At 42.3% G+C, this 19,879-nt stretch overlaps 1 long non-coding RNA gene and 1 other non-coding gene across 2 annotated transcripts in view; one reads left to right on the forward strand and one right to left on the reverse strand.

Annotated features, from left to right (window-relative positions):
• Nucleotides 1-19,879, reverse strand: part of LOC126024020 (uncharacterized) — a 295,412-nt gene that overhangs the window by 82,570 nt on the left and 192,963 nt on the right. The window lies entirely within an intron of this gene.
• LOC126025400 (small nucleolar RNA SNORA22) lies at nt 6,246-6,375 on the forward strand. The gene has a single exon (XR_007501406.1). It is a non-coding gene; the product is annotated as a small nucleolar RNA SNORA22 (small nucleolar RNA).

The following is a 19,879-nucleotide window of genomic DNA, read 5'->3' on the forward strand; positions in this document are numbered from 1 at the left end:
TTTAAAAAGAACATACTCAAGCTTATCTATTTATATATTTTATGAACATAAAGTGAAAAAACAATCTGATCACTTAATTAAAAACTGGACTTACCATTCAAAACAGAGGACCTCCGTTGGATTCAAAGTGGAAATCCATTACAGTCAAGAAAATCAATTTTGAAAATATATGAAATATTCAGAGAGCTGGAGAGAGCTGAAAAGGCTGCAAATGTGAGGATCCAAACTGAATCCCCAGCACCACATAGCATACATACCCTTCCCTTCAGTATCATTGAGCAAAGCTCTGGTGGCCCCATGCTCTGTTGGATCTAAGCAGCACCTCATCTCTGGCCCCATCTCAGAGCCTCACACCACAGCACTAGGCTGAGTATTACCAGGGATGGCATCCACTGCAGAGGAACTTCTCCCAAGGAAATATTTAAAGAGATCAATTCCAAACATTCTATTTAAATTAAAAACATTTACAGTGGGTGGAAGTATGACTGTTTTTCTAAATGTATTTCATATTGCAATACTATTTCTTAAAATTTTGCAATTCACTACAAACACCAGCATTTGAGGTCAAGGTTATGGTTCAAGGTTAGAGCACAGACATGGCATGCAGGACCAGCAGGACCCTAGGATTCAATCACATGGTACACTACTGCATGTGTCCCCCCAAAAGTTTTTGTTATTAAGTCTACCCGGAGATATAGCACAGCGGTATTTGCCTTGCAAGCAGCCGATCCAGGATCAAAGGTGGTTGGTTCAAATCCCAGTGTCCCATATGGTCCCCTGTGCCTGCCAGGAGCTATTTCTGAGCAGACAGCCAGGAGTAACACCTGAGCAATGCCGGGTGTGGCCCAAACCTCACCCCCTCAAAAAAAAGATAAGTCTAAATTTGTTGTTTCATTAACTAACAAATAAACTTAATTTTTTTATTTCACTGAGATATATGGGCAGCATGTAAATCCATGGAAAGATACTCAAAGTCTTAATTTACATTAGGAAAATATAAATTTAAATCACAGTGAGATAACACTACATACCACTAGGAGACTGAAATGAAAGACTACATAAATAACATCTATGGACAAAGCTAAGAAGCAACTAGAACTCTAATAAATTACAACAGCAAGAGATGGTGCTGGAGTGATAGCACAGCATGTAGAGTTTTTGACTTGCACACGGCTGTCCCAGGTTCAATCCCTGGCATCCCATATGGTTCCCCCAAGCCTGCCAGAGTAATTTCTGAGCACAGAGCCAGGAGTAACTCCTCAGGTATGGCCCAAAAAGAAAAAACAGGACTGGGTGGGGGGTAGAATTCAGGGGGTATAATACATGTAAGTTGAATCCTGGCATCTCATGGTTCCACTCCTTGAGCACCAACGGGGAAGCCTGGTGCTGCCTAACTCTGGGTATAAGTACCATAGCTCCAGGCCCATCAGGTTCACACTACCAGATTGAGAATTTATGGGAGTGAGCCTGGAGTCAGAAGCACTGTTGAGGCCAGAGAGATAGCATGGAGGTAAGGTGTTTGCCTTTCAAGCAGGAGGTCATCGGTTCAAATCCCGGCGTCCCATATGGTCCCCCATGCCTGCCAAGAGCAATTTCTGAGCGTGAAGCCAGGAATAACCCCTGAGCACTGCCGGGTGTGACCCAAAAACCACAAAAAAAGAAAAAAAAAGAAGCACTGCTGTGTGCTACCCTAAAGAGAGAAAGAACTGTATGCACATAAATACTTGTCATCGAACTAAGCAAGTGGAGTATGATAGACATGCCACTGCCACAACTAGAAATACTCAAAATGTATATATATGAATGGATACAGAGTATGAAGGCATCTGTCCCATAGATTATTGCTCACAATAGAAATGTATTATTTGTAAATATTACAAAATGAAAGAAACTCAATATAATCGTGCCAAGTGAAAGAAGCTATACTGTCCCTGCACCAAAAAGCACCCACTATATAATTTCAGCTATCTAAAATCTAGACAATAAAATCTAGACATAAAAACTAATATACAGAAATTGAAACCAGATCAGCTGCCTGAAGGACAGAGGGAGGAGGAAGTGGAGGAAGGAATGTAACTCAGACCTACTCAGTAATGAGGGAAGGATCGTTTCTGGTTTATAATCTTACACTGATACATAAATTGCAACGTTCAAATTAATGCTATGTTGTGTTATATCAATCACAACTCAATAAAGTCATCAAAATTGTCCCCAGAAATAAAAATTAAAACAATGATCTCAAGCCAGTGATATTGGCAATATTCTCTATCTTTATTTGGGTCTCTTTTGGCTGGAACCCTCTAGGCCCCTTGAATTTGGTTGCATGTACTTCATGCTAGGAACTTCTCAACTATGATTTCTCTGAGGCTTCATTGAAATTGCCTTATGTTCCTTAGAAAATCATATGAATCATGAAATCCTATAAATCATTATATTTATATTATACTTATAGAGTATATGCTATGTTATACTTCCTGAATTCATTCTAAAATTCTATAATTTTCTTTAATTTGAAAGGCACATCCGACGATGCTCAGAGGTTACTCCTGAATCTGCACTCAGGAATTACTCACTGCAGGTTAGAAGAAGCAAATGAGATGTCAGAGATTTAACCCAATGCAACTGTGTACAAGAAAAATGCCCTATCTATTCTATTATCACTACAGCCCTGTTGTGTATGTAAACATTTTTATGGGATTATTATGTTACTGACCCTACCCTGATCGGTGATTGTGCCCTACCCTAGGGTGTGACCTGGCATTCTGCTCCCACCCTAGGGTGGTACCTGATTCTGCTCCCACCATTGGGTGGTATCTGATCCCACCATTGGGTGGTACCTGATTCTGGGGCATAAAAGCAAGGGTCTGTGGAAGGTGAGGGGCTTTTTCCTGGGGCCTATTCTTAGGCCTTTTGGCTTCGGCCTCTTCACGGAATAAAGAGCTGTTTTCTTCGGAAGCCTGACTGCCTGTTGGCTTTCTTCCCGGCGCATTCACTTCAGAACCGCGGCTGAACAGGGTAACAGACGCGTGGTCCGAGCTGGAGGAGAAAGGCCTCATCCTCCATCCCTCCTTCAGTCAACCTCATTAGGGGCTGATTTGCAACACAGCCCCTTCATTTATTTTCAGTTGTTTCCTGCATCTTGGAGCTCATTTATTTTATCCTCGTCTTTCAATGCCTTCTGTTGAGGCTTTCATTTCACCAGCCAAATACTTTTGTTATAAAAGGCATGAAAGCAAAGGAAATCATGTGAAGCAAAATAAGTCAGAAGGATAAAAATGTTGGGGACTGTGACTTGTTTGAGGCCATTTTGCTGTTCTTTCTGCCATATTCCAGCTTTTCACCTAAAAGCTATTTTGCAGTCTTGCTGTAAGTTTTTGAGCTAAAGAGAAAGGAATGTGCAGCTGTAGGTTATAATTAGCCCTAGCCCGGAGGAGAGCAAAAGCTGCCTGGTACCGTTATCAGAAACTAGGCCTCACTCCTTAAGACCACATTCTGGAGTGAACTAGGCTGTTATCAATAAGTGTATGCTACATTGTCTGTTCAAGATCACTGAGGCAAGCACATCTTGCACCACCTCCTGATAGTCAAGCAATTAGGAATGCAGCTAGAAGGACACTAGAAATTTCCATGGAAACAGCACGTTCATCATAGCTTGAAGATCATCCAGCCCCCCTAGCCCACTGCCCACTTCCTTATTTAGAGAATGCTTCACTTTCTTTGTTCCTTAAAGCCTGAAATATATCCTTGCCTTGTATGGGCCTTCGCGCCAAAAGTATGACTGACATCACCTTTGTACTGCCCCCTTCTCCTTCACTATATAAGAAGGAGCTGTAGTCAAATAAAATGGCCTTTGAGCAGTGAGATATTGCCTTAGGTCTTTATTATTAACCTCTCTCAGATTTTTTACAGGTGTGGTTGCTCTTCTACTCAGCAAAATAGGAGTGCGGTTGTCTGAGAAGCCTTCCCAGCTAATTCCTGCTGGCCGGGTCCCCCCTGGGGGGGCTTCAGGACCCCGCATTTTGGCGCCCAACGCTGGGCTCGAAGACCACCGCCACACCCCGAACGACTACGGGTCGGCGAGTCCGGAGCTGTTTCATAAATCGCAGGAATACCCCATCCGGGTAAGCGTTGAAACGAGTTAGCCTTAATCAAAAATTTAAACTGCAGTTTTTTCAGTCGTTCTGATCACCGCCCCTGATTGGCTCTTGGGGCTTCGCCCGTTGGCTTCACTTCCATGGGTGTTTCGTTGAGTACTGAACTTAAATTCATTAAATATATACAGTCTGAGTTGAAAGCCAGACATATAGAGGTTACCAAAAAAGATATTTGTAATTTTTTAATGTTTGTTCATGATGTTTGCCAGAAATCTAGTGTTCCCAGGCTCCCTCTCGCTCTGACTCTGTCTCTCAGTTTCCTTCCTCTTCTGACCCTTCATCTTCACTTCTGCCGCTGCGCCCTCTGTGCAAAATCCTAAACAGCCCTTCACTTCCCTAGCCTCAGCTCCGTCCCTGTTCCACCAAAACCTTTACTCCCCTCACCACCCTCCCCTCCTTAGCCAGCAATTGCAACAATACAAAGCCTTTAATTGGAAAAGCCTCAAAGAGCCATTTCAAGCCGTAACCTCCTATGGCCCCCAAGCCCCTTACACGCTCTCCTGCTTAGAATCTAAAAGCTGAACTCTTTGTCTCTTGGGAAGTTAACTTTTTTTTCCGCTGCAAAGCCCTTGCAGATAGGCAGGAATCCTGATCTCTAAGCTCTTATAGCTGGCCTCGCCTCTTTTCATATTCCAGCAGCTCCCCCACACGCGGCAACAAACTGTTGCTGCTTTCTTCCCCCCCCCCCCCTTTCTGACTTAAGCTCCCAACTCACCACAATTACATCCATGGTGTCTCACCTCTCTAACAAACTTGATAATGCTCTTAGCTCAAAAACCAGTGCTACTACCTTTCCTGTCTTTCTCCCTCATGGAAAAAGTCTTCCCCCCCCCCTCCCCGCCTGCTCAGCAGCCTCCGCAGCTACCTTCTCAAACGCCTCCCACTGATCCCCCGCACCCCAGGGGAAAAATTCTAAATGCCCAAGACGCTCAGTCCCTATCCATGGCAGATTCCCTCCTCTCACCGCTCCCCCTCTTAAAGCTATAGAAATGAAACTACTTGGCCAAATTAAAAATCTTAAACAAATCTTAAGCCTTCATAAACAGGCTGCTTCTCTTAATTCACAGGTTTCTGCCCTTCAGGCGTTCCCCCCCCCTCCTAAATCTAGAGTTGTCTGTCCTCTGCCCACTGAATTCCACGGCCAGGCCCCCCCTCTTGAGAATTCAGAGGAACAAACTAATAAAAGTGAGGCTGAGTGCCATAAAACAGAAACTGCTGCAGTGCCTACAAAAAATTCTAAGGGCACAGTGAGCAGGATAATTACAAAGTATCAGCTGCTAAGCCATAAAACCTTGCGATATCTACACTTTGCTGTTAAAACTTCTGAGCCTAATGTACCTTTTACTCAGTACATTCTGCTCAAACCAGCCCTCAGCCTCCTTCAGCCTCTTTCCTGCCAGCCTTGGGAAACAGCCAGCTCAGGCCCTGCCACTCCCACTTTAAGCCTTCCAATTCACCTTGAAATACCCAATCTTTGTTATTCATAAGAAATCTGAAAAGTGGCATCTCTTGCATATTCTCAAATCAATTAATAAAACCATGATCCCCATGGTACTTTTGCAACCCAGACTCCCCTCTTCGGTTGCCATTCCCTCTAATTCCAATAAATTAGTAATTAATCTTAAAAGATTGCTTTTTTTCTCTATATCATTACACCCTGCGGACTGTAAATAATTTGCCTCTAGCCTTCCTGCTGTTAACTGTGCTGGCCCCTCCCCGAGTTATCAGTGAAAGACTCTGCTTCACCTTGTTAGCCCTACACTTTGTCAGATATGTGTTATTAGGTTTAGTGCATTAAGTGGTGTAAAGTAATTATTAAAACATTAAAAAGCAACAGGAAAATAACGGCAATAAACTTTTTTTTCATGCCTCTCAGAAAATTTTACAGCAAGGTCATAATTCTGTCACTTTACAGATAACAAAATATTAGTAAAAGAAAAACTTCTTTGTGTTTTAAAATCCAAACGAACACAAAAGTGTTAAATTTAAGTCTTATATTTCTATTAAAAGTTTTATTTTAATTTTTAAAGTATTTACAAAATTATGTGAAAAATAATGTGGTTAGCCTTTTTAAACAATATAGTTAATTTAATGCACAGTGAACACCTAGGTGTGCTTTATAGTACCCTTAGTTTTAACTTTGTGCTACAGCAATGGTTGTTCTTTATTTCTGCATTGAAAGAACTATTATTTTAAGTGCATTCAAAATATCAGCACATTATACAAATCTGTATATTTGTGTCGCAGTGAAAAAATAATATAAATGAAAAAATATATTATATATAATTTTATAAGTAATATATAAAAGTAACTAAACTTTATAAGCAAATTAACTAGTATTAAACATAATTTTAGTCTTAAGTTCTAGGTGTGTAAATGTATCCAATGTCTTTAACTATATTTTATAATAATCTAAACATTTAGTTAATTTGGTATATAATATTTTTTACAAATTATTCACATAAAGTCTTCATAGTAAAAACAGTTGTTTGTTTTTTAAAATCAGTTTTTATACCTTTAATAATCATAGTTCATGCTATTGTGTTTAATCATAAAAATTTTAACACTTTATTGCAGCTGTCTTACTATTCTACTGCAAAACCAATTTAAAGAAAACCTATTCATTTACAGCAAATGATTTCATACTTCAGAGTGAAGACTCCTTCTACAGTGCTCATTAACCATTTTACTTAATGTTTTAAACTTCAAATTAAAATTGTTTTAAAAATGTTTTGTGTTAAATCTAAACCTTAAAATTTATTTTCAGCAAAGTTCCACTCCATCTACATTAAGTACTTCTCAAAACTAAAAAAGTTTTTCTACAAAATTTTTTTTTCTTCTCACAAACATGCTAGCTAAATATTTAAAAGCGCTTGTCAATTTTTTATAAATAAGTCTTAAATCAATCCTTTTGTCTGTTTATGTGTCTGTTGTGATGAATGAAAGTGGCCACAAATGTAAAATGTTGTGTTTAGTGTTGTTTTGTTTTGTCTGTTTATTTGTTATCTCTACATTTTATAATAATACAATTTTTAAAGCCTTATCCATTTTTCAAATTTCAATTAATTTTTTCAACCTGGTTCAGTCTGGTCAGTTCACAGACTGGCATCTTGCAACTAAAAATCATGTGTTAAAAATTATGTATTAAGCTAGATTTGTCCTTCTAAGAACATGGCGGAAGGTGTGGGAGATGGCAAACCCCAGATTTCTCAATGGCCATCGGGGATAACTTTTCCCTGGAGAATTTCTGGACTTTGCAGTCACCTGGCTTTCCTGCTATGTGTAAGTTCAGGCCTATAGAATATGTATTTATGGCCAAAAATAGCATCCAGCTTTAACATAATAAATAGAAGTTTAAAAAAAATCCTTTATATTCAGTTTACTAAGTAAATTCTTAATTTTTATATAAAGTAACCATTTTGCCTCCTGCCAAGCTGTTTTCTTATAAACTTCCTGCTAGCCGCCATTCCTGCAAACCTGTTTCTAACTAACTCCACCTTTGACAATGCTGAATTAGACACTCTGCCTAGCTGCCTTGGATGCCCACCATTGCCACCAACAACCTCCATTGTAAACAAGTCACGGTCGTGGAACTTTGCTTGCTCGAACCATATATGTGCCCGCCTGTTCAACAATCAAACATTTGCAATCAAACCATTATTGTTAACAACTCTTCCATCTTCATTGAAGCCCCCAACTCCACTTATTTTGTTTGTTCCACTGGATTTTCTTCCCATATTGTTACTAAAATGTTTCTTGCTTATCATGATTGTTATGTTTTAGCTTTGTTAATGCCTAGAATAACCATCAAACCTGTTGGTCGGTTTCCACCTCGAACCTCATCCTGCAAATGGTCAATGCCTCTGCCCAGGCACTCTCTAACACCAGCTATGAACACTGTTGGATCTGCTATTCACTGGTTTTGCCGTTTTATGAAAGCATCACAACGTTTAAATCTCCTATCTACACCAATGACTCTAAACTTCTTCTCTGGAAAGTTCAGCCTCAGCGTCATTAACTCACTGATGGGCAAGTTGTGAGCTACGGACTCTGCCTTCTGGCCCATCCTCCTCCTCTCAAGTTATTTTAAATCTTATAAATGCCTCTGCTCTAGCCCTCACAGACCCAGATTATGAACGCTGTTGGCTTGGCTTCTCTCCTCAACCCCTACTCTTATCCTTCCGTCTTTCAACAACGTCGCGAGCCCTTTACAACTGTCACCCTTGCAGTCCCCCTTGCTGTTGGCGCCACTACTAGTGCTGGCATAGAAATTTACTCCCTTGTTTCCACTCAGTCCAATTTTCGCATTCTCACTCAGGCTGTAAAACGAAACATTAATGAAATCAAACATAGCTTACAATTTCTCACTGATACTGTTAGTTCCCTTGCATATGTTGTGCTTCAAAATCGTCGTGGTTTAGATCTCGCCCTTATGAAAGAGGGGGGAGTCTGTGTAGCCCTTAAAGAACTATGCTGTGTATTTAAAGTCAAAACTGGATTAGTTAGGGATAGTGTTCTACGTATTGGTAACGGTATGAAGGAGTTCCAGAAACGTTTTGACCAAGAACAAGGTTGGTAACAGGGTTGGTTTTTCTCTTCTCCTTGGATACATACATTACTGTCCACTATTTTGGGCCCTCTTATTAGCCTCATGCTGCTCCTTTCCTTTGACCCATGGGCTTTCCGCAAACTTACTGCCCTTGTTAAAAACCAGGTAGATGAGATGGCAAAAACCTCTGTTCAAGTTCACTACCAGCGTCTGACCCCGCGTGACTCCTGTGAAAACTTGGCTTTAGTCACCAAGCCGCCTTTCCAGCCACTAAGTTTCCAGGAGATAGAGCGCATAGCTAACAGACAGAGCTCGCTCCGGTACTTGTGCTCTCGGCTGTGGAGATACCTACGACGGGATTAGCAAGGTCCCAGTTAGGACACGGCCCTAAAAAGCTACAACGCATAATTCAAATCTCCGCGCACACCCACGGCGTTTGTAGCCACCTTTTAAATGCGGCTTTGGCCTTCCCAACCTGGTCAAACCTTGTAGCCTAAGACACGGTTCTTCCACCCGTTCACGACTTTCCTTCTTTTATTAGAAGAGAAAGGGGGAGATGTTGGGGACTGTGACTTGTTTGAGGCCATTTTGCTGTTCTTTCTGCCATATTCCAGCTTTTCACCTAAAAGCTATTTTGCAGTCTTGCTGTAAGTTTTTGAGCTAAAGAGAAAGGAATGTGCAGCTGTAGGTTATAATTAGCCCTAGCCCGGAGGAGAGCAAAAGCTGCCTGGTACCGTTATCAGAAACTAGGCCTCACTCCTTAAGACCACATTCCGGAGTGAACTAGGCTGTTATCAATAAGTGTATGCTACATTGTCTGTTCAAGATCACTGAGGCAAGCACATCTTGCACCACCTCCTGATAGTCAAGCAATTAGGAATGCAGCTAGAAGGACACTAGAAATTTCCATGGAAACAGCACGTTCATCATAGCTTGAAGGTCATCCAGCCCCCCTAGCCCACTGCCCACTTCCTTATTTAGAGAATGCTTCACTTTCTTTGTTCCTTAAAGCCTGAAATATATCCTTGCCTTGTATGGGCCTTCGCGCCAAAAGTATGACTGACATCACCTTTGTACTGCCCCCTTCTCCTTCACTATATAAGAAGGAGCTGTAGTCAAATAAAATGGCCTTTGAGCAGTGAGATATTGCCTTAGGTCTTTATTATTAACCTCTCTCAGATTTTTTACAGGTGTGGTTGCTCTTCTACTCAGCAAAATAGGAGTGCGGTTGTCTGAGAAGCCTTCCCAGCTAATTCCTGCTGGCCGGGTCCCCCCTGGGGGGGCTTCAGGACCCCGCATAAAAATACCAAAGTATTTCACCCATATATGGAGTATTAAAAATAAAAAATCAAGTGACCAATAAAGTCTCTGGTAAAACAAGCAAACCTGAGATTTTAGAAGCAGATCAGTAGAGGAGAAGGTTTGTCCAGTTGGTGGTGTTGGAAGAATACTGGTACTTAAATATTGAGTGTCGTGTAGTAAGAGACATTTGAATAGATGTAGATCTATACTCCTAAAGCATATTTCATATAGTACACCAACAGAGCATCAATAAAATAAACCTAAGAAACCACTCTACTTGTCTAAATTATGACCTTTATTCTACAGTTTCCAGGTCTTTTAAGGTGCCCTGACAATAATTGATATCTCTTGGTTGTACTTTTCTCCTGATCAGCAATGACAGTGGTTTTTCTCTCCCAGAAATTTAAAAACTGTATTTTTTTTCCCTCTGCTTTCCCCACTTTGCAAGCCCTCATTCCAAGGAAGGTGAATATTTTAGAAGTCCTTGGGGAGCTGGGTGGGAGAGCTTGTTGAAGGAAGGCAAAGTTTAATCTGTTAAAGATGTTTTCAGTGGGGAGCAGGAAGGCTCCTTTCCTAAACATCCCCCCCACCTACTAGATATCTTCTACTAGATAGACAACACTAAATGCCACCTAAGAAATGCTGCCTTTAAGCCAGTCAACAAGAACCTTGACAGCATAAAGTTGTTGATAGATGTGATTTGAAAACACACAGGATGTATTGAGGTATATACAACATTAACATAATTAATGACTTAATTAATTAAATTAATGATAAAATAATTAATAATAAGATAAAGAGAAACATCACTAATTTAAGTTAAAATTTTCCCCATTTCAATTTTTTCTTCCATTATCACTAGTGCTATATTATTTCTGGATGCCTCTCCTCTTTATCCTTTCTTTCCTTTCCTGCATCCTTTCTTTCCTTTCTTGGTGGGTATGGAGGCAGGTAATTCCCACTCAAAATTTTCTAGTGACATCTAAGCCTGGAATGCCCACACAATTAAATGCAAAATCCCTGGTTTAATATTTGGAGGAGCTCCACAATCATCCTCATCCCTCTCTGAAACTTCATCCACCACTTTCTATACAAGAACTTTCTTACTGGCACAAACTGGTGGACTCATTGGCAACTGTCCCACCTGCTCCTCCTCTATGTCTGATTTCATGAGCACCTAAAATCAAGAGTAATCCTTTCTATTTCCTTCCAGACCTCCACCCTCACATTACACTTTTACCCTGAATTCTGATAAAACTAGCAGCTTCTTTTTCCATGTAGAAAGTCAACCAGGAGAAGTAGATCATGAAGTATATTGCCGCATTCCCCAAGAAACAACTTGGGGGGTGGGGCGGACCACATCCAGTGGCAGTGCTCAAGGGATACTCCTGGCTCTGCACTCAGAAATTACTCCTGGCAGACACAGGGGATCATATAGGATGCTGGAGATAGAACTCAGGCCAGACGTGTGTAAGGCAAATGTCTTTCTGCTGTGCTATCACTCCGGCCTCCAAAAAACAACTTTTAAGGATAAGCTTGCCATCATGGCAAGTGGTGAGAGAATGAAGGTCAATTTGGTTTTAGAATATATAGTCCATGTCTTTTTCTACTGTAGAAAGACCAACAGCATCCAAGTCAAGGATAGGAAAAAATTAGTCATGTTTGGCCAATAAAGTGCTTTATGAATGCTGACTACTAATTTTACTTTTTTCAAAATAAACCTCTAGCTTCTCTTTAAAGATCATAACCATCAAACAATCCCAGGCTATTTCCTAAGCTTTACCACGCACCTTAAAGTGTGGTCACCTAAGCAAATACTTATTGTCAGGGCCTAAATACAGTGGTAGGATGCTTGCCTTGCACATGGTGGTCCTTGCATATGGTTCATCCCATATGGTCCCCTGAGTACTACTAGGAGTAATTCTTGTGTTCAAAGCCAGGAATTTCCCTCTGATTATCACCAGATGTGGCCCAAAAATCAAACAACCCCCACTTATTGTTTCCTTTATTCTATAGGTCAGGCAGCCATCTTTCTGGTCATGTCTAAAAATCAACCTGATTCAGATATCTCAGCCATGTGTACCACACATCAGGCTAACTTGAGTTCTTGTGTGTCTTGATAGCCAAGTTCCCAAGAGCATCAGGACATGGGACAGAGACTAGGGGGTGTGCTTGCTTGCCTTATACCAGCTGATCCAGATTCATTCCCTGGCACCCCATATGGTCCCCTGAGTATTGCCAGGAGTGATCATTAAGTACAGAGCCAGAGTCAGATCTGAGGACCAGTGAGTATGGCTCAAAACAAAATTAAGGACATCAGTTACTAATATCTCATTGGCCAAAGCAAGTCTCATGAACAATGATTTTAGGATTAGAAAAATGGACAATACCTGATGTAAAGAGCTATAAAAACATCGCAAAGGAGAATGTATCCATGGATGGGAATGCCTTTTGGCTGTCTTTTGTTTGTTTTTTGTTTTTTGTTTTTTGGAGGGAGGCCACACCAAGTAATGCTCAGGGGCTACTCCTGGCTATATGGTCAGAAATCGCTCATGGCTTGGGGGAGAAAATGATGAACCGCGGTCCATCCTAGATTAGTGCATGCAAGGCAGATGCCCTGCCGCTTGCGCCACCACTCTAGTCCCTGTTGGCTGTCTTTATAGTCAATGATACCTATGTGGCCCAGCTGTATGTGCATAATTTAGCACAGGGAGCATGTGCTAAAACTTCTTAAACTTTTCCCATTTATTACCCCCTTTTGACCTAAGAAATGCAAAATAGTGGGCTTGAATTTGAACACATGTTTGGCCATGGTGCTGTTCAGAACCTTTTGCTGCTATCAAATTTTTCACAACTTTAACATTCAATTATATGACCCCATGTGGGGCTTCAAAACCGCAGTTTAAGAAGCTAGACTCAAAATCCTCACTGTCTCCTCTCTTCCCCAACTAATCACTATCTCACCCTGGGCCACTGGTTTACTGTTGCTCCCTGTTCTGCGGGTACCGCCAAGAGTGATCCCTGAGCACAGAGCCAGGAGTAGTAAGCCCTGAGCTGTGCACCTTTACGTGTGTCTCATTTCCAAAAAGAAAAAAAAAATGGATGGAAATGTTCTTTTTTGTTTTGATTTTGGGACCACAACAAGTCTGTGCTCAAGGATCACTCTTGGCAGGCCTCAGGGAATGATATGGGCTATCAAGGATTGAACCTGGGTCAGCTGGAGTAAGGCAAGCGCCCTCTTGGGGGGGGGCAACATTCTTTTGGGGTCACAGTTGAGGTAGGTACTCTGGGGCTATTCCAGCTACGCCCTATGTTCTGTGGTCCAACCATCTGTTACTGGGGATGAACCCTGGCCTCTTGCCCCACCAAGGAGGGTTTCCAGCACACTTTTATTTGCAGCAAGGAGGAATGGCTCCCCAGAGGGCTACAACCTGCCAGTCATGCACAGGTCGTGGCACTGCCTCTCCCCCATGTGGCTTACCAGCCCTAGGGTCAAGAGGTCCATCGCTTGGGGATAAGATTTCCAAAACATCCTTCCATCGGAGTCTGGGCTTCTATTTTTCCACCACTCTCTGGGATCTTGCCCAGAAAAAGAGGCCCAAGGACTGTGGGGTTAGCTCCAAGTTTTTCCCCAGACTTAAGACTCTCAGGCCGAAGTGAAAGTCTAAAACTGACTATGCAAATCTGGAAGGGCAGCGCCCCAAGGAAATGGAGCAGCAAGGGAAGTCTCAGCACTCTCGACCCACATTTGCGCTGGTGTTCCCCCAAAGCACACGAACCCCTCTTTTCCAACCGGCCCCGGGATGCAACGCGTGAATAGGACTGGAACTCTGCTGGAACCCCCGAATGGGGCTCCCGGGGTGTGACCCTTGCGCCACCCCAGCCAGGGCTCTGCTGGAGACTGTGTGCCCGGGCCGGGGGCTACAGAGGTCCGCGCGTATTGCACACCAGGTCCCTGGTCCCACTGGTTCGGGCTCGGCCCTTCTTTCTTTCTGCAGAGGACATCGAGGGATCAGATAGAAAAATTCTGGGAGCTCAAGACCCAGTCGTGGGAGCATGGTCACCGCCCCCGAAGGGCCCCTTACCTCCTGGCACAGTGACTCCTCCGGGGGATACGAGCGCTGCAGCCGCTTCCCGGGCATGATGCTGGCGGCGGGCGCAGTGTCTGGCAGCCCAGGAGCAGTCGGGGCGGGAGGTGGGCGTGTGCCCCTTTACACGACTACGCCCCGCTGGAGGAGGGCGGGTGGCGCCAAGGATTTGGAGTGGAGCAGAGAGCAAGGCCGGCCAAGGGTCTAGATGTGTGCAGGACAGGGGCCAGGGGTTGCCTGGTACATGCTGGTTCCCTCCCCTCTTACTGGATCCCTCAAGAGTGAGTTTGGATCAGAGTCGGGTATCAGCAGAGTTGGCACCTGAGAACGGGTTTCAAAAGCTAGATTTTTAGGAAACTTTCTGATATTTTTTTAAAGTATTTGACATGAATTTAAAATAATCAGAGCACAGCTATGTTCATTGCAGCGCTATTTATAATAGCCAAAATCTGGAAACAACCCAGATGCTCAACAACAGATGAGTGGCTAAAGAAGCTGTGGTACATTTACACAGTGGAATACTATGCAGCCTTCTGAAAAATTGAAGTCATGAAATGTTCCTATGCATAGATGAATATAGAAATTATGTGAACTGAGTGAAATGAGCCAGAAAGAGAGAGAGATAGACGCGGAATAGTCTCATTCATCTATGGATTTTAAGTAAAATAAAAGACATTATTGTAATAATACCCAGAGGCAATAGAGATGAGGGCTAGAAGAGTGAGTGAGTGAGTGAGTGAGTGAGTGAGTGAGTGAGTGAGTGAGTGAGTGAATCCAGTTAGAGAAATAACTACACTGACAAATATCATGACAATGGTAGTGAGTGAAAGAAGTAGAATGCCTGTCCTGAATACAGGCAAGGGGTAGGGGAGGAGAGTGTTGGGGGGAATTGGTGGTAGAAATGTTGCACTGATTAAGGGGATGTTCTTTTTTTTATATAAAACTAAAACACAACTACAAACAAAATGTAATCAAATATTTAATCAAATTTAAATAAAGATATTTAAAAACATAATAAAATAGTGAAAATTTTAGGGAAAAAAGCAATGATCAGAAAGGCAGGAGAGATAGTACAGAGAGTTAAAGTCTTGTCAATAGCTGAACCAAGTTCAATTCTGAACATTGAGTATGGTCCCCACCTTGGCCCTGCTTGGGAATGCTCCCTGAGTTCAGAGCCAGGAGTTAGTCCTGTGTGCTTCTGGGTATGACCTCCAGAAGCAAAATAAATAACAATAATAATAATGATGATGATGATGATGATGATGATGATGATAATAATAATAATAACCACTGTAGGCAAGGGATTTTTTTTCAGGGTATTTTGGGGCAGGGCTTTCTCCTGGCTCTATGCTCAGAGATCACTCATGAAAGGACACAAGGGACCATATTCGATGCCCAGTATCAAACCTATGTCAGCTTCATGCAAGGCAAGTTAAGTGCCTTATCCTCTATATTCACTCCAGCCCTCAGAGACAAGTTCTTTACTTGGATCTGGATCGGGTAACCCTGGTCTGTGGGACCCACTTCACTGAAGCCTCCCAGAGAAAGAACAGGACATACATCAGTGAAATTGAGCAGGTCACCTGAGAAAAGGTGAAGTAATCCTCTGGAGGATCTTCAGGAGTTTCATTGATAAGGCCCAGGTTCCAGTCTGTGCCAAATAGAATGATGCTCCCACCTAAAAAATTCTATACCCTGATGTCTGTGGGGGAGGAGGTATCTATTTCTTTTGGGGGGGGTCACACCCAGCAGTGCTCCTGGCAGGCTCAAGGGACCATATAGGATGCTGAGATTCGAACCACCATCCTTCTGCATGCAAAGCAAAAGCCCTACCTCTATGCTATCTCTGCAGTCCCACATTTATTTCTTTATTCCTCAAAAGTGATTTTACAGATACTATTGGGGCTACCAATCCTTTGGTCTTGGTTAGCTGGGTTGGCCCCAGGGAATCACATGGGCCTTCAGAAATGCCAGAAGAATGAGCTGCAGATGAACTGGGGAATAGACACAAATGTTGTGTAAGCTGAGGCCTGATTCCATCCTTAGCACCACCTGTTGGAACTGAACACCTATGAGAGCCCAGGCTCCAGTGTAATCAAGTACCATCCCAGAGAAGTCCCACTATGGCCCCAATTGTGAATAAAAGGGGTGAACCACAGAAGACTGGAGGCCTAAAAGAGGACTGAATGTGCCTCACACCCTTCTTGAAGATGGAGGGAATCTACAAGGAGCCAAACTCACCCTTACCCAAACCTGGATGACTAGGGAGAGAATGTTTTCTGAAGAACTTTCAGAGAGAGACATATACTTGCCAAAGCCTGCGTTTCCTCAGTGGGAGACTCATAGTCGAGAACCTTACTAGTCTTGCTGGCCTTCTTACCAGCAGATTATGAGACAATAAATAGATGTTGTTTGAAATGCCCATTTTTGTGTGATTTTCTATTACACAGAAAAATGAACATAGGCTACTCATTTGCCAGTGACCAAAAGTCTTGTGCTAGTCATGTGGCCCCTGGCTTAGCAGGATACTGGGTGCTGTTTTTGCTTTGACTTCTGTGTTCTGACAGCTTCCATCAACACAGCATGGCTAGCAGACTGCTTCCTCCCATGCTCCCACACTTTTCATGAAAATACCCACTTGGGATTCTAATTCTTTGTATTGTAAGTGTCCTTAATCCCATAAGGCCACATGTACCTGAAAGAGTCAGGAGACATTCATCTTTAATGGGCAGCTCCCGTTCCCAATAGGTATCTGGTAGGGAGATGAAACAGTGAAGCAGAACCCAAGGACCTATAACCACAACATATCTGAAATAATTATCTCTCATTATATCAGCATGTGTGTTAAAAAAGACCATTCTTATTTGTAACTTAATTGGTGGCTTCTAGTGTAGTCATTTTCAGTTTTATCCACATTTCTCTTTCCAGGCACATTTTTTGAGCATACATGTGCCCAGCTGTGTGTCAGTGAGATTCCAATGAACTTTGCAGACATTTCTGATTCTTCCCTCCCTGCCAGCCACTCTCTTCTGTCCAGGAGCTCCACAGGACTCCATATCATCTTGCACAGAGGATAATCCTGCTTAATTCGAGCCAGTATGAAGAGGGTGACTTAATGAGAAAAGAATATGATTAAAAGGAGCTAAACTTTATTAAAAAGAAGCTTTAGGCTTGGAGGGAGAAGTGTGTATCTCTTTTTCTTTCCTCATTCTCCTACAAATATCATTGATAACAAAGACAAAATGAAACTAGGCATGTATTTGTACGTCCTTGCAGCCAGTCAGCTAAGAATGATGGAGACCTGGTTTTTGGAAATCCCTCTCTAGAACCATTTGCCATTTGCATTAAGAATTATCTCTGGAGCCGGAGAGATAGCATGGAGAAAGGGCATTTGCCTTGCATGCAGAAGGATGGTGGTTTGAATCCCGGCATCCCATAAGGTCCCCCAAGCCTGCCAGAAGCAATTTCTTTTTTTTTTTATGAGTTTATAGTCTATTTTCTTTAATGTTCTTCCTTCCTTCCTTCCTTCCTTCCTTCCTTCCTTCCTTCCTTCCTTCCTTCCTTCCTTCCTTCCTTCCTTCCTTCCTTCCTTCCTTCCTTCCTTCCTTCCTCAGAAGCAATTTCTTAGTGTAGATCCAGGAGAAACCCCTGAGCGCTGCCGGGTGTGACCCAAAAACAAAAAAAAATAAAAACAAACAAACAAACAAACAAAAAGAATTATCTCTAATCTCTAGCAAAGCACCCAGGAGAATGAATGAGGTAGATTGGTTTGGCTGTTAGTAATCAAAAAATGTTTATCATCACTGTTTTTTTGGTTTGGGGGTCACACCTGGCAGTGCACAGGCTCCTGGCTCCATGCTCAGAAATCACTCCTGGCAGGCTCAGGGGACCATATGGGACGCCGGGATTCAAACTGACGACCTTCTGCATGAAAGGCAAACACCTTACCTCCATGCTATCTCTCCAGCCCCACTTCAAAAATATCCAAATCAAGGAGACAATGAAATTCCATCTCACATCAGTGAGAATAATTTGTGTTGGCAGGAATGTAGTGAAAAGAAACTCTCATCCACTGCTGGTAGGAGTGATTTTTTTGTTTTGTTTTGTTTTGGGATCACACCTGGCAGTGCTCAGGGGTTACTCCTGGCTCTCTGCTCAGAAATCACTCCTGGCAGGCTGGGGGGACCATGTGGGATGTCGGGATTTGAACCACCGTCCTTCTCTAAGCAAGGCAAATGCCCTACCTCCATGCTATTTTTCCAGCCCCATCTGTTCAATCCCTATGGAGGGTTCTCAGAAAAATCTCTATATTTTATGACCCAACAATTTTGCTTCTTGGTATCTATTACACAAAAATATCACATGACACAACAAATATTATTCAAAAGGACATATGTACACAATTACTTATTGTAGCATTTAGCACAATGCCATAATATGGAATTAACCTAAGTTTCCAATGACAAGTGAGTGTATAATGGGGTTGTGGCATTTATACGCAATGGAATACTATGTAGTTGTAAAGAGCAGTGCAATAATGTAATTTACAGAAATATGGGTGGAAATAGAAGACATTATGGTATTGAAGCTGGCCAAGTACCTATCTCTGTACTGTCTTCCGCCCCAGCCTCTACTTCATTTGCAAAGTCTTGATGTGTATTGCTCAATTATTTAGATTCTACTGGGATCAATAATAAGAAGTAGCCTTACAATGGCAAATAATCGCAGCAAGAGGACAAGAGAAACTTTGACTCTTTTTCTAATTATCCTACAAGTATCTTCAGAGATTCTATTCAATCACCCACCCAGAACCTGCTGTGACTTGAGTCCTGCCATCAACACCAAATAGATGTTGAATCTGTTGTGTGATATAGCATCTGCACTTGACCAATACACAGCATAGGCTGTTATCTCTGCCTATAGAACTTTGGAAAGTTCTAGTTATACCACCACATTTCTTTTTAAAAAGGCTGGTTTCTATTAACAGAAAGACTATTGAAGTTTTCTGCTTTCATGACAAGGGCCAAGAAGCAAAATAACATTCAGCATAGTTTTGCTGCAGCTGTTCTAGAGGCAGTACATAGCCAGAGCAGTGAGAATTAGCCTGACAAGCTCCTTCACCAGAAAGTGTTTTTATTTAAAAATATTTATGGTGGGGCCCGGAGAGATAGCACAGCAAGCACAGCCAATCCAGGACCAAAGGTGGTTGGTTCGAATCCCGGTGTTCCATATGGTCCCCCGTGCCTGCCAGGAGCTATTTCTGAGCAGACAGCCAGGAGTAACCCCTGAGCACCGCCGAGTGTGGCCCAAAAACCAAAAAAAAAAAAAAAAAAAAAAAAGTTTATGGAAACTAGTTCTGTATTTTGTGACTTTCTTCAACATGTCATGCATTTCATCAATTCCAAGCAGAATCTGTTTTAAAAAATCATGTTTTGTTTGTTTTTGTTTTAGGGCCACACCAAGCATCACTCAGGGTTACTCCTGGCTCTGCACTCAGAAATCACTCCTGGCAGGCTCGGGGAACCATATGGGATAACAGGATCAAACCCTGGTCCATCCCAGGTAGGCTGTGTGCAAGGCAAGCACCTTACTTCTGTGCTATCACTCTGGCCCCTGTTAAAAAGTTTTATACAACATGAAAGAATCATTGGTATAATGAACCCATTTTCTATATTCTGTTACACACAAGTTAAAGATCTAGCCCATGAAGAAATTATAGAGAATAATGTGCTTTGGAGGCAGAAATCCCTGAGGGCCACCTTAGGGTATGCCTGATCAATACCATT

The sequence above is a fragment of the Suncus etruscus genome, chromosome 12, assembly GCF_024139225.1.
Source record: "Suncus etruscus isolate mSunEtr1 chromosome 12, mSunEtr1.pri.cur, whole genome shotgun sequence".
Taxonomy (NCBI): Eukaryota; Metazoa; Chordata; class Mammalia; order Eulipotyphla; family Soricidae; genus Suncus; species Suncus etruscus.